This window comes from Papio anubis, chromosome 9 (assembly GCF_008728515.1).
Source record: "Papio anubis isolate 15944 chromosome 9, Panubis1.0, whole genome shotgun sequence".
Taxonomy (NCBI): Eukaryota; Metazoa; Chordata; class Mammalia; order Primates; family Cercopithecidae; genus Papio; species Papio anubis.
In genome coordinates this window covers 117,130,848-117,146,997 of record NC_044984.1, presented here as the reverse complement: position 1 = coordinate 117,146,997, position 16,150 = coordinate 117,130,848, and positions in this window count along the sequence as shown.

Genomic DNA, 16,150 nt, shown 5'->3' with positions numbered 1-16,150 from the left:
TTCTTTTCTATTTCCTAAGTGTCTCAACTGGGTAGGGAAAGAGCACAAAAGAGAGAAATTTAAAGGTGGGTGTCCGGGGGAGACATCACATGTTGGCAGGATCTGTGATGTTCCCCGAGCCATAAAACCAGCAAGTTTTTATTAGCGATTTTTAAAAGGGGAGGGAGTGCACGAATAGGGTGTGGGTCACAGAGATCACATACTTCACAAGGTAATAAAATATCACAAAGCAAATGGAGGCAGGGAGAGATCACAGGACCACCAGATGAGGTGAAATTAAAATTGCTAATGAAGTTTCGGCAGGCATTGTCATTGATAACATCTTATCAGGAAACAGGGTTTGAGAGCAGATAACCTGTCTGACCAAAATTTATTAGGCAGGAATTTTCTCATCCTAATAAGCCTGGGAGCGCTACAGGAGACCGGGGCTTATTTCATCCCTTCAGCTTCGACCATAAAAGACCTTAAAAGCCCGCTTTGAGAGGGCCATTCATAGGCCTACCCTCAGGGCGCATTCTCTTTCTCAGGGATGTTCCTTGCTGAGAAAAAGAAGTGATATTTCTCCTATTTGCTTATGAAAGAGGAGGAATATAGCTCTGTTCTGTCCAGCTCACCGGCGGCCAGTTCAAAGTTACCTCTCTTATTCCCTGAACATTGCTGTTATCTTGTTCTTTTTTTAAGATGCCCAGATTTCATATTCAAACACACATGCTCTACAAACAATTTGTGCAGTTGACACAATCACAGGGTCCTGAGGCGACATTCATCCTCCTCAGCTTACAAAGAAGATGACGGGATTAAGAGATTAAAGTAAAGACAGGCATAGGAAATCACAAGGATATTCATTGGGGAAGTAATAAGTGTCCATGAAATCTTCACAATTTATGTTCAGAGATTACAGTAAAGACAGGTGTAAGAAATTATAAAAGTATTAATTTGGGGAACTAATAAATGTCCATGAAATCTTCACAATTTATGTTCTTCTGCCACGGCTTCAGCCGGTCCCTCCGTTCAGGGTCCTTGACTTCCCACAACACTACAACGCTTGCAGGGATGTGAGAGTTAAGGGAATGATGACCCCAGAAATGCTCTGTAGATCGTGAATGTTGTTCTTTTCTGTTTTGCTTCATCCTTCACTCACATCCATTTTATTTATTCCCCTCCTTCCCTGCCAACATCATTCACCACTGCTACTACCACCACTTTTTCTGTTTACAACTTATTTATGTGTGCACTAAGCCATGTGGTACAATCTTTTCCACCAGAGATTCACGCATGTGGCCTCCCCACTGAGACCCTTCTTAAATAAAAGAGGAGATCCCCCCTTGCAAGAGAGTCAACACCACACTAGTGAAAGAAGAAAAGATCTTGTCCCCACCAAAGCATGTTTGATTCCAATAATAATACCTTCCATGTATTGATACCCATTCCCCACTATATGCCAGAAACCATGCTCATTTAGGGGAACAGAGTCCAGCTGAATTCATCCCCCCAAATTTTCTTAGGTTCCTACTATGTACCAGGCACTGTGCTAGGCACCAGGAATACTGCAGTGAACAAAAGAGATAAAGTTCCTATTCTAAGTTTAACAGTCTTAGACATGCTAGCTGATTTAATCCTTACAAAGGGCCAGGTGCAGTGTCTCATGTTTGTAATCCCAGCACTTTGGGAGGTGAGGTGGGATGATTTGAGCCCAGAAGTCTGAGACCAGCCCAGGCAACATAGAGAGAACGCATCCCTACAAATAATAATAATAATAAAATAGCTGAGTGTGGTGGTGCACACCTGTGGACACGGCTACTCAGGAGGCTGAGGTGGGAGGATCACTTGAGCCCAGGAGGTCGAGGCTGCAGTGAGGTGTGATGGTGCCACTGCACTCCAGCCTGGACAACAGAATGAGACTGTGTCTCACAAAGCAACAAATACAAGGCCAGGCGTGGTGGCTCACGCCTGTAATCCCAGCACTTTGGGAGGCCAAGGTGGGCAGATCATGAGGTCAGGAGATTGAGACCATCCTGGCTAACACGGTGAAACCCCGTCTCTACTAAAAATACAAAAAATTAGCCGGGCATGGTGGTGGGCACCTGTAGTCCCAGCTACTCAGGAGGCTGAGGCAGGAGAATGGCGTAAACCCAGGAGGCAGAGCTTGCAGTGAGCCGAGATCGCGCCACTGCACTCCAGCCTGGGCGACAGAGCAAGACTCCATCTCAAAAAAAAAGAAAAAGGAAACAAAAACAAAACAAAAACCCTGTGAAGTAGGTATAACTCTCCCTAATTTCCAGATGTCTAAATCAAGGCTCAACAGGGGAAATGAATTAGGTTCACATGTGCTTAAGATCACAAAGCAAATAGTGTATTTTATTAATCTTAAGGTGCATATTTTCCACATTTCAACATTTCTTTGTTGTTGCATTGCAATGGATGGAATCTTAGCATGGTGTCATCATTTAGCTGATGGCAATTTTCTTTCTTAATAATGCACAAATTATGGTGCATTATTACCAACAATGGCATCTTGGATGTGATGAAATATGGACAGGTAGCCAGTCCTGCGTAACAGACCAATGTCTTCAGTTTCACTCATTATGCTTTTCCCGCTGTACGTTGTATGGAAAGGGTTGCTGACCTCTGTAGACTGCTGTCTCAAGCTTCCTTGTTCCTAGCTTCCAGCTATGATCAGCCAATGGGAGGCAGGCATGGCAGTAGCCCCCTTACCATCCACCCCTCCTCACCACTTGAGCTGCATTTCTGGTGGTAACTTGGTCTCCCTCTGAAATGTTAGAGGATCACAGTCCCTGGACTCCTAAAACAGAGCACATTCCCTAGATCTAGTCTCTAGCCTAAGGGTGGTGATGGCTTCCTGCTGTTGCTAATCTCTGCATTGTCTCACCACCTCTTGTTTAGCTTTTCAACAGTTCCATTCTTGTGTAACCAATTCCCTGCCTTAAATTATTTGCTTTCCATACTGAGATGGGGTTCTGTTTTCTGGGTGGACTCTACCTGCACAGCTGGCACTGAAGCCCAGATTTGCATTTCCTATCACACTCCACAGTCTTTCAGCTCTCAGGTACTAAAAGGAGGAATGATGTATGAAAAAAAGAAACATCCCAGTGGTCACAGACTCTTGGAGAGGCAGTGGACTTATTGCAAAGGATACAGGAATCCACTTGTGCACCAAGTAGATCGATTAAATATCTTTCAGACGTAAGTATTACTATTTTCTAGTGCAAGTTGCAGTTTTGGTGCAATGAAAATCCAAGTTGAATCTCATTAACCTGGCTCAAGTTATATCCATTCCTAAATTAACCACCCTGACTAATCAAGCCCTGAGTCAAGTGTCCATGCTTGGACCTGAGTTTGGAGACTGGTGAGAGGATACATCCCAGAGAAAAATTGAGATACTGTTACCAGAAAAGAGAGTGATACTAAGATATCAAAAACAACAGATGTGCACTACTGGAAGACTCATAATCACATATGCTAAAAATTATTAAACAATCTAACACCCTTAACACACCAAGTGGGTGTATAGATGAGGCCAATTTCCTTACTAACAGAATTCCATTTTACTTGATATAGTGTGTCCAGCAGAAGATGTTCAATTTCCCAGCTTCCCTTGCAACAAAAGAGCACAGTCTGGTCAAGGAGCCATAGGTAGAAGTTCCTGAGAAGGGCATCCCTTTCATCAGGAAGCATTGCAAAAGATTTTGAAATGGGCAAAAAAGGGTATTGGGTCTCCTTCTAGCACACCCCTTAGTGCCATCTCCATCTTTCACTGTCTTTGAGCTATTTTACAATTTTTTTTTTTCTGAGATGGAATCTCGCTCTGTTACCCAGGCTGGAGTGTGCTGGTGCCATCTCGGTTCACTGCAACCTCCACCTCCTAGGTTCAAGCAATTCTCCTGCCTCAGCTACCCGAGTATCTGGGATTACAGGCATGTGCCACCACACCTGTGTAATTTTTGTACTTTTAGTAGAGATGGGGTTTCATCATGTTGGCCCGACTGGTTTTGAATTCCTGACCTCAGGTGATCTGCCCACCTTGGCCTCCCAAAATGCTGGGATTATAGGCGAGAGGCACCACACCCAGCCCTATTTTACAATTTTGAAAGTTGTAAGAAACTGATAGTAATGCAAACAGTTCTTGTCCATAGAAATGCAAATGAATTGCATCCAGAGGAGCTGCAATCGATTAAGTCTCTGTTGATATTTACTAGTTTTCCAGCTATTTGGAAATTCGTCTCTACATTCCTGATTGCTTATGTATGCATGTATATCAATATGATTACCTACATGTACAGACTTTTTTTTTTTCCAGACGGAGTTTCGCTCTTGTTGCCCAGGCTGGAGTGCAGTGGCACTATCTTGGCTCACCACAATCTCGGCCTCCTGGGTTCAAGTGATTCTCCTGCCTCAGCCTCCCGAGTAGCTGGGATTACAGGCGCCCACCACCACGTCCAACTAATTTTTTGTATTTTTAGTAGAGACAGGGTTTCACCGTATTGGCCAGGCTGGTCTTGAACTCCTGACCTCAGGTGATCCACCCACCTCGGCCTCCCAAAGTGCTGGGATTACAGGCATAAGCCACCATGCCCGGCCCATGTATGGACTTTTTAAAGTTGTGTTTTTAGCTGGTTTTGACATCTTACTGATTCCCTTACCAATTAATGAGTGAAATAAAATATTTAACATGTTTATTTTACTTTTTATCACTTAACGCTTCCCAGGCCAGGTGCGGTGGCTTATGCTTGTAATCGCAGCACTTTGGGATGCTGAGGCAGGCCTATTGCTTGAGCCCAGGAGTTCCAGACTAGCTTGGCCAACATGGTAAAACCCTGTCTCTACAAAAAATACAAAAATTAGCCAGGTGTGATGGATGGCACATGCCTGTAGCCTGAGCTACTCGGGAGGCTTAAGGTGGGAGGATTTCCTGAGTCTGGGAGGTTGAGGCTGCAGTGAGCCATGATCATGCCACTGCACTCCAGCCTGGACAACAGCATGAGAACTTGTCTCAAAAAAGCAAAAACAAAAACAAAAAAAAACACTTACCAGGTAAAAAGTCAAGTCCTCACATTAAGAAAAAAAAAAAAAAATCCTTTGCTTTTCTCCCTTCTCTCTGAATGGACCATGAAAATAGGGCTAACAGTATTGCAGTCATCTTGTAGCCATGAGGCACAGGCCTGAGAATGAAGATCTGAATGGTGAGAACTATGGACTGGATACACATAAACAGCCTGGGTTCCTGATAGCATTGTTGAGTCACCATATCAGCTCTTGACTTTCTCTGTTCGGAGGTTCCTACTGTGAAAGACGAGTGCTCCCCTAGCTATTTAAACCAATGCAGTGGGGCTTTCTATTGTACCACAGAATGCGTTCCGAATTGATACTAGCAGAAAGCCAGATATTTCCTTTAACACAATGGAGAAACTTGTGGTCAAGCAAAGCAGGCCTGATGGTAAGGAGATGAAGGTGAGATCAGGCTAAAGAATGATGGGGAAGTGATGTTGAAAGACTGGCCATTTAGGCGAAGCATGGAGGAAGGGCAATTTGGAGACTCACTTCCTGAGAAGGCTTCTGTTGAAGAGAATGAATGGGTTTGCTCTCGGCTGCTTGAATTGGAAGTGACTTCGTAAACATCTGATGCCCTATCAGAACGTAGTCCAGATTTTCAAGAAATCATGGGTTTCGTTTTTCTACTTCTGGGGCTGGATGGGTCCTGAGCCAGACGTTTTCTTTCACTTGGTTCTTTCTGGACATTTTCAAGATGATCACTTGGGGTGACTTGGATATTCATTGATTGCCTTTCTAGCATCCACTTTCAATAACAGACGCATTTTGGTTGGAAGAGTTCATCTCTCCCCTACACCCTACCCATGTGGTCTTGTTGGGCCTTCACAACTCCCCATCCAGAGGTGGAATGTGTGTGACCCCATCTAAGCCAATCAGCACATTGTGTTCTGCTCTTAACAGTGACGAACTGATTCAAGGGTAGATTAGTCAGAGTGAATCTCAGCAGATTTTGAGGGAGCTCTAGAAAAGAAGCTCTCAAGCCTGGGAAACATGGTGAAAGCTTGTCTCTACTAAAAATACAAATATTAGCCAGTTGTGGCAGCATACACCTGTAGTCTCAGCTACTCAGGGGACTAAGGTAGGAGAATCACTTGAACCCAGAAGGCAGAGGCTGCAGTGAGCCAAGACTGCACCACTGCACGCCAGCCTGAGAGAAAGAGAGAGACTCTCTCTAAAAATAATAATAGATCAATAAATTTAAAAAATAAAAATAAGCTCTCAGCTGAGCATGGTGGTTCACGCCTGTAATCTCAGCACTTTGAGAGACCGAGGCAGGTGGATTGCTTTAGCCCAGGAGTTCAAGACTAGCATGGGTAACATATTGAGACCCCACCTCTACAAAAAATGAAAAATTAGCCAGGCATGGTAGCGCATGCCTGTGGTCCCAGCTACTTGGGAGGCTGAGCTGGGAGGATCGGTTGAGCCAGGGAGGTCGAGGCTGCAGTGAGCCATGATCACACCATTGCACTCCAGCCTGGAAAAAAAAAAAAAAAAAAAAAAAAAGCTCTCTCTTTACCACTGGAATTGTGTCTCAGAGAATGCATATTAGAGTTGCTGACAACCATCTTGCCACCATGTGGCCTGAAAAGAAAGTCAATATGGGAGAGAGCAGAGAGCTGAGAGATGAAGAACGTTTGACCCCTGATTGTAGCCATATCTGAAGTCAGCTCTAACCCTGGACCTTTGAATTATGAAAGTTAACAATTTTCTACTTATGCGTAAGCCAGTTTGAAAAGGAATTTATTTCTCAAATTAGCCCTGAGGGACACATAGGTTAGGGCTAGGACAGTCCTTACTAGGGTTTATTAAGACCTGTTTTAACCCAGTGTTTCTGAACAGTTTTCCTCTGGTATGACACACAGTAGATGCTACGCTCTTGCATTGCACAATCTCATAAACAAATCTACATTCTGATGAAACCTCAAAATAATTATGGGGATATAAAGCACTAAAATAATTTGTAATTTTCAAATTTTACAGTTCTGTAATTTTCACAATTACTTACAATACATCTGTAAGGTTGCTCACTATGGACTATAGCTGTCACTTGATTCCTTTCTTTCCCACACAATAAAGCACTTTGGGGGATTTAAAACAAGCTCCAACCCAGAGATAATTATCATAAGGCTAATGTCCAATCTGTCTAATTTGTTTAAGTAATTAAAATGTCAAAGCCTTGTAATTTCATATTATCAATAAATAGCCAGGTGCAGTGGTATGTGCCTGTAGTCCCAGCAACTCGGGAGGCTGAGCTAGAAGGATGGCTTGGGCCCAGGAGTTCAAGGCTGCATTGAGCTAGCTAGGATCGTGCCACTGCACTCCAGCCTGGGTGAAGACCCTGTCTCTAAAAAGAAAAACAATAATAATAATATTAGCAATAAATTCCCAGATGGATGCCACACATACAACCAAATCCAATATGCCAATGAACTGGGGCCCCCACAGATAAGAACTGAGAAGTGAATGGGGCTCCATGTATTCCCAGGCTATATGAAATACTATCAGAACTAATCAGCTTTTCACCTGTTAGCTCTAGTCTAAATTGAAAACATATTATTCTTTTTCTGAAAATAGAAATTTTATTTGTCACCTTTCTGTATTGTGGATATCCTTTGAGAATATAGCACCTTCTTCTTGGGTCTCTGATGTTTGAAGTGGTTTAAACAATTTTTTTTTTTTTTTTTCTGAGACAGAGTCTCATTCTGTCACCCAGGCTGGAGTGCAGTGACGCCATCTCAGCTCACTGCAACCTCCGCCTCCCGGGTTCAAGCAATTCTCCTGCCTCAGCCTCCTGAGTAGCTAGAAGTACAGGTGTGTGCCCATACCTGGCTAAATTTTTTGTATTTTTAGTAGAGACGGGGTTTCACCATGTTGGCCGGGCTGGTCTCGAACTCTTGACCTCGTGATCTTCCTGCCTCGGCCTCCCAAAGTGCTGGGATTACAGGCATGAGCCACCACGCCCAGCCTAGTACAATTTTTTTTTAATGAAAAAAAAGTAAGAGTATGGAAATAGATCTTAGTTTCAAGAATAGTTGGATCCTGCAGATAAAACAACGTATTCTAGAACCTCTCTCTCACTCTTGCTCTCAGAGAATTATAAAGCAAATGTGAAAAGTGTGTATGTTTGGTGATTCTAGGTAAATACATGGGAGTTTCTTCATATAGAAGATTTTCTATAAATTTGAAATTATGTCAAATTTACAAGTATTGTTTTTTTAAGGTTACTATCTCTTTTCAGCTTTTGGCTCCATCACTATGCTTTCTTCCTACTCCTTAGATACTTACGTTATTTTCTATTAGTTTAGCAATCCCAAAAAGAGAGAGATTACCTTTTCCAATAGTTCTAGCAAACAACTCAGGTGAATGTCCCATTAGCATTTTGAGTCACGTGCCCATCCCTGGGCCAATCACAGTGGCCACAGGGATGGAATGATCTGATTGACCAGACCTGGTCACATGCCTATTTTTAGAGCCAAGGGATGGAACCAAATCCCCAATCCTCCAAATCTCAGAGGTGGATGGTGAGGGAGGAATGTGTTGCCCAAGGAAAATCAGGATGCCAATGCCAAAGTAGAGTGACTGGATGCTGGGAAGACAAAAACAACACATAAATAGGCCATCATCTGCACTCTTGATCCCGGCAGCCCTGCTCAAAGGGGGAAGGATTAGGAGACTGAGATGAAGAGGGAGGAGCAGGCACCGCAGCAGTTAATGAAAACCAACCTGTTCTGCTTCTCCAAAAATTAGACGTTTAATAAGGTCATTTGCTCTTGCAGCGCAGGACTGACAAGGGACACAACCAGTTCTGTCACAAGAGGCCCATAAACATTCAACGTAGAGGAGGACTAATTTTAAAAGACGATACAATTTTATCGGGATGAGATGAGCACTTTGTTAAGTCAGGCAGCAAAACCTGTCTTTGCTTAGTCAAACCAAGGACCCCCTCATATAAGGGACGCAGAGTATCAGAAGTATCAGCATAAACGCATCTCACTGGTTGAAGCTGGGGTGACCAGCCACAGGTCGATTTTCAGTGGACTAAAAGCACTGGCAGAGGATCAGCTTGACTCTAATTCTGTGCTCCCAGACACTCTGAGAGTCTTATTACAATGCATGTTAGTCTTTTATTGTAAAAATATTACATGCTTCTTGCAAAATATTCAAACAATGGAGAAGCATACACAGTAAAACATGAAGGTTTCTCCCTCCTGAGTGCTGTGAAGTTTGGTCATATAATGATAATAGTAATAGTAATAGTAATAGTAGCTACAACTTACATAGCACCTCCTCTGTGTGGTACACTGTTATAAGCACTTTACATAGATTAACTCATTTTTCCTTCATATTAGAATGATGTAATATTGTTCCTGTTTTACACATGAGGAAACAAAGCTTGCCTAAGATCTCACAGCTACTCAGCAAGAGAATTAACTTTAAACCAGGCAGCTTAAATCCAGAGTACACATTCTTATATTCCAGATTTTAAAATGTAGTATATATGTACGATTTTAAAAATTGAGTTGCAATTCACATAACACAACAGCACAATAATACAAAATTAATCATTTAAAGTGGACAATTCAATGACATTTAGTATCTCCATATGGTGTGCAAACACCACCTCTACCTACTTCCAAAACATTTCCATCACCCCAAAAGCAAACCTTGAACTCATTAAGCAGTCATTCCTCATTCTCCCCTGGCAAACACTAGCCTGAGTCCTGTCTTTATGATCTATCTATTCTGGGTATTTTTTTTTTTTTTTTTTTTTTGAGACGGAGTCTCGCTCTGTCGCCCAGGCTGGAGTGCAGTGGCCGTGGCCGGATCTCAGCTCACTGCAAGCTCCGCCTCCCGGGTTCACGCCATTCTCCGGTCTCAGCCTCCCGAGTAGCTGGGACTACAGGCGCCCGCCACCTCGCCCGGCTAGTTTTTTGTATTTCTTAATAGAGACGGGGTTTCACCGTGTTAGCCAGGATGGTCTCGATCTCCTGACCTCGTGATCCGCCCGTCTCGGCCTCCCAAAGTGCTGGGATTACAGGCTTGAGCCACCGCGCCCGGCCTATTCTGGGTATTTTATATAAATGAAATCACGCCGTATGTGACCTTTTGTGTCTGGCTTCTTTCATTTAGAATAATAACTTTTTTTTTTTGAGACAAGTGAGACAAAGTTTCCCTCTTGTTGCCCAGGCTAGATTACAATGGCATGATCTCAGCTCACTGCAACCTCGCCTCCCAGGTTCAAGTGATTCTCGTGCCTCAGTCTCCCGAGTAGTTAGGATTACAGGTGCCCGCCACCGCAACCAGCTAATTTTTTGTATTTTTAGTAGAGACAGGGTTTCACCATGTTGGCCAGGCTGGTCTTGAACTCCTAGCCTCAGGTGATCCACCTGCCTCGGCCTCCCAAAGTGCTGGGATTACAGGCGTGGGCCAACGTGCCCAGCCAGAATAATGATTTTGAGGCTGATACACTTTGTAGCATGAAGCATCCTTTTTATAAAAGGATTCATTAAACCATAAAAAGCACTTCATCCCTTCAGCATTTTAATGGCTGAATAATATTTTCCATTGTATTTATATACCACAAATGTGTTCATCCATTCATTCACATGTGACCATTTGTGTTGTTTCTACTTGTCCTAGTAAAGATCCTCCAGAGAATCAGGACCATAGAATTTTCTGTTTCTATAGAGACATTTATTTTGAGGAATTGATTCACATAATCATGGAGGCTGGCAAGTCCCAAATCTGAAGGATAGGTCAGCAGGCTGGATGCCCTGGGAAGAACTGATGTTGCTGGCAGAATTCTTTCTTGCTCAATCTTTGTTCTACTAAGGCCTTCAACTGATCAGGTGAGGCACACCCACACTGCGGAGTGCAACCTACTTTACTCAAAGTCCGCACATTTAAATGTTAATCTCATCTACAACACACCCTCATCCAGAATAGTATTTAATCAAATATCTGGGCACCGGGGCCCAGCCAAGTTATCACATAAAATAAACCAACACATCCCCTTTTGGCTATAGGAAGAGTGTGTTATGAATATCCATGTACAAGTATTTGAGTCTCTGTTTTCAGTTCTTTTGGGTATATACCTAGGAGTGGAATTGCTGAGTCATGTGGCAATTCTATGTTGAACTTTTTGAGGAACTGCCAGACTGTTTCCCACAGCAAATGAACTTTTTACTCTCCCACCAGCAATGTACAAGGAAATAAAAAACATCATATTTTAATTTATAAAAGTCGAATTATACTACACAAGCTGCAAGGTGGTAGTTCGTTTTTTCCCCACTTAATGACATATCTTGGACATTCTGGGTTAGTACATTTAATTCTGCATCTCATAGCAGAAATGCTTAGAATAGGGCCTGTCCAAAGGCAAATGTTATAAAAGTGAATGCTATTATTCTTTTTAATAAGTTTTTTGTTTGTTTGTTTTTAGTTTTTTTTTTTCTGAGACAGAGTTTCACTCTCGTTGTCCAGGCTGGAGTGCAGTGGCATGATCTCGGCTCACTGCAATCTCTGCCTCCCGGGTTCAAGTGATTCTCCAGCCTCAGCCTCCAAAGTAGCTGGGATTACAGGCACTCGCCAATAGGCCTGGCTATTTTTTGTATTTTTAGTACAGATGGGGTTTTGCCATGTTGGCCAGGCTAGTCTCGAACTCCTGACCTCAGGTGATCCACCCGCCTCAGCCTCCCAAAGTGCTGGGATTGCAGGCATGAGCCACCGCGCCCAGCTAACAAGTATGTATTTTATTTAACAAGTGTAAATATTTTATTGAATGAAGTCACCATAATTTATTTATCTCATTCCCCACTGGTAAACCTTTCAGTTACTCTCAATTTTATTTCACTTAAAAAATACTGTTATAGGCCGGGCGCGGTGGCTCACGCCTGTAATCCCAGCACTTTGGGAGGCCGAGGCGGGTGGATCACGAGGTCTGGAGATGGAGACCATCCTGGCTAACACGGTGAAACCCCCGTCTCTACTAAAAATACAAAAAATTAGCCGGGCGTGGTGGTGCGCACCTGTAGTCCCAGCTACTTGGAGGCTGAGGCAGGAGAATGGCGTGAACCCGGGAGTCGGAGCTTGCAGTGAGCCGAGATTACGCCACTGCACTCCAGCCTGGGCGACAAAGCGAGACTCCATCTCAAAAAAAAAAAAAAAAAATACTGTTATACTGGCTGGGTCCGCGGTGGTTCATGCCTGTAATCCCAGCACTTTGGGAGGTCGAGGTGGGTGGATCACCTGAGGTCAGGAGTTCAAGACCAGCCTGGCTAACATAATGAAATCCCGTCTCTACTAAAAATACAAAAAATTGACCTGGCGTGGTGGTGGACACCTGTACTTCCAGATATTTGGGAGGCTGAGGCCCAATAATCACTTGAACCCAGGAGGAGGTTGCAGTGAGCCGAAATCGCACTACTGCACTTCAGCCTGGTCAACAAGAGTGAAACTCTGTCTCATAAAAACAAAAAATACTATTACAGGCATTCTTTTTAAAATTTTATTTTTATTTTTATTAAAATTAATAATTTTTTTTTCTTTTAGAGGCAAGGTCTTACTCTAATGCCCAGGCTGGTCTCAAATTTTTGGGCTTTAGCAATCCTCCCGCATCAGCCTGCTGGGATTACAGGTGCGAGCCACCAGGCCCAACCAAAAAAAACGTTATTTTTAGAGATAGAGTCTCAATTTGTTGCCCAGATTGGACCTGAATTGCTGGGCTCGAAAGATCCTCCTACTCCAGCCTCCTGAGTAGCTGGGACTACAGGCATGTGCCACACACCGAGACTTTATTGAACTTTTTTTGAGATGGGGTCTTGCTCTGTCTCCCAGGCTAGAGAGCAGGGGCACAGTCTTGTCTCACTGGAACCTCCACCTCCCAGGTTCAAGCCATTCTCCTGCCTCAGTCTCCTAAGTAGCTGGGATTAAAGTAACCCGCCACCACGTCTGGCTAATTTTTGTATTTTTATAGAGATGGGGTTTCACCATGTTGGCCAGGCTGGTCTTGAACTCCTGACCTCAGGTGATCCACCCGCCTTGGCCTCCCAAAGTGCTGAGATTACACGTGTGAGCCACTGCGCCCGGCCTACTCACCTTTTTTATTTTCTTTTGAGACGGAGTCTTGCTCTGTGGCCCAGGCTGGAGTGCAGTGGCACGATCTTGGCTCACTGCAACCTCCGCCTCCTGGATTCAAGCAATTCTCCTTCCTTAGCCTCCCAAGTAGCTGGGATTACAGGCATGCGCCACCATGCCTGGCTAATTTTTTGTAATTTTAATAGAGATGGGGTTTCACCATGTTGGTCAGGCTGGTGTTGAACTCCTGACCTCAGTTGATCCACCCGCCTCAGCCTCTTGAAGTGCTGGGATTACAGGTGTGAGCCATCACGCCCAGCCTTAACTTTTTATTATGAGAAATATATACAAGCGGAGAGAACAGGACAACGAATGTCCATGTTCCCTCCATCCAACTACAACAGTCAAAAACTTGTAACCTCTCTTTTTCTATTTCTACCAGACTACTTTGAAGTAAGTCTGAAATGTTATATAATTTCATCTATATGTATTCAGTATTTATTTATAAAAGATAAGGACTCTTTCTTTTTTTTTTTTTTTTTTTTTTGAGACAGAGTCTCGCTCTGTCACCCAGGCTGGAGTGCAGTGGCACAATTTCAGCTCACTGCAGCCTCCAACTCCCAGTTTCAAGTGATTCTCCTGCCTCAGCCTCCTGAGTAGGTGGGACTTACAGGCGTGTACCACCACATCCAGCTAATTTTTGTATTTTTAGTAGAGACGGGATTTTACCATGTTGGCCAGATGGTCTGATCTCTTGACCTCATGATCCACCTGCCTCGGCCTCCCAAAGTGCTGGGACTACAGGCATGAGCCACCACGCCCAGCCCATGTCTCCAACTTTTTAACATTTGGAGTTAACTGAGTCACAGTACAGACAATTGGTTGATCGATCTCTTAAATATCTTTGAATCTATAGCTCCCCCTTTTAATTTTTCTTGCATTTTATATAAAGAAGAAACCATTATTTGCTATTTTCTTCTCTTTTTTTTTTTTTTTTTTTGAGACAAGGTCTTGCTCTGTTACCCAGGCTGGAGTGCAATGGCGTGATCTTGGCTCACTGCAACCTCTGCCTCCCCAATTCAAGCAGTCCTCCCACCTCAGCCTCCCAAGTAGCTGCGACTATAGGCATGTACCACCATATCCAGCTGATTTTTGTGTTTTTAGGAGAGAAAGGGTTTCACCATGTTGGTCAGGCTAGTCTCAAACTCCTGACCTAACGTGATTCGCCCACCTTGGCCTCCCAGAGTGCAGGGGTTACAGGCATGAGCCACTATGCCCAGCCTGCAATTTTTAAGTCATTTTGAAATGGCAAAAACTTCCCCATCAGAGCTCGTGTCTGGTCCGTGTGACACCTGGGTCACTGTGTGAGGCAATCCTCATCACTCCCCTTAACCTTTTGGTCCCAGCCTTCTCCTGAGCTGTAGCCCCTTCAGGCAGAATCAAACAAACACATACAATGACTCACTTGAACATTAAATTTGGTCATAATTCCTCCTCACTTCCAGAGAAGCCATGTTGAAATTGCAGGGTAGAGAGGAACTCTAGAACTCAAGCTGACGTTGAAAAGTCATCGTAGGTTGGACACGGTGGATCACACCTATAATCCCAGCACTTTGGGAGGCCAAGGTGGGTGGATCACCTGAGGTCAGGGGTTCGAGACCCACTGGCTAACACAGTGAAACCCTGTCTCTACTAAAAAATAAAAATAAAAATTAGCCAGGCGTGCTGGGACACGCCTGTAATCCTAGCTACTGAGGAGGCTGAGGCAGGAGAATCGCTTGAACCCGGGAGGTGCAGGTTGCAGTGAGCCGAGATTGCACCACTACACTCCAGCCTGGAGCTGTGGGCAGGACTATGCTCAAAATAAGTAAATAATAGAAATAAATAAATAAATAAATAAAAAAGAAGAAATGTGAAATTGTGAAGCCGGAACTGTGGCTCATGCCTGTGTCTCAGCATTTTAGTGACACTAGAAGATAGAGAGGATCACTTAAGCCAGGAGTTCAAGACCACGGCTCCATATCCTGAACTACTTCAGGTGTGGTATCACCTTCTAATAGTCCCATATTCCCGAAAAGGCTGAGCCGAAGGTGCTTGAACCAGGAGTTAAACCTGATGAGCAATCATCTCCTGCACTCAACACCTTGGAGACAGACTGGAACTCTTTTCTTTTTCTTTTTTGGGGGCGGAGTCACCAGCTCATCATGCAGGCTGGAAGTGCAGTGGCCATGATCACCACCGGCTCACCTGCAAGCTCCGCTTACTCAAAGGGTTGCCCATTCTCCTACCTCAGCCTCCCGGCCTAGGACTACAAGCGCCAACACTTGACTGAGATTTTGTATTTTTAAGTAGGAAGCCAGAGGAGGGTTTCACCGTGGTCTCAGTCTCCTGACCTTTGTGATCCGCCCTCACGGCCCTCCCAAGTGCTGGGATTTACAGGCGTGAAACCACTCAGCCGAACTCCGACTCTTTCAGCAAAAAAAAAAAAAAGTCATTTGGCGGTGGGAAGGTTCTGTGAGCTAGCCTCCGCCGAAAATCTGTGTTCTGTCCTGTCACAGAACTATGAATATGACCGTGTTGGAGAAAGGGTCTTTGCGAGATCCTAATTAAGTTAAGGATCTTAATCCCTGCTGTGATCGATGAGATCTCATTCATGATTGCACTAAATCCAGCTGACAAATGTTCTTAGGAGGAGACACATGGGAGAGAGAGTCCATGTGAACACAGGGCAGAGACTGAGAGGGGATGTGGTTGGAAGAGTAAGGAATGCTGTGCTCAGAGAGCTAGAAGGAAAAAGGACAGTCTTCACTAGCCCCATTTAGAAAGAATGCTGCAGTCCTACAAACCTGTGATTTCAGACTCTGGACTCCAGAACCCTGAGAGACAGGAAGCTAACACAATGAAAATCAGTATGCTGGCTGGGAAGAGGAAGTTTTGAAACACAACCCTTGAATTTATACACATAGACAGTTTCTCCCTCATTTTTATGGTGGGCCAACTGACA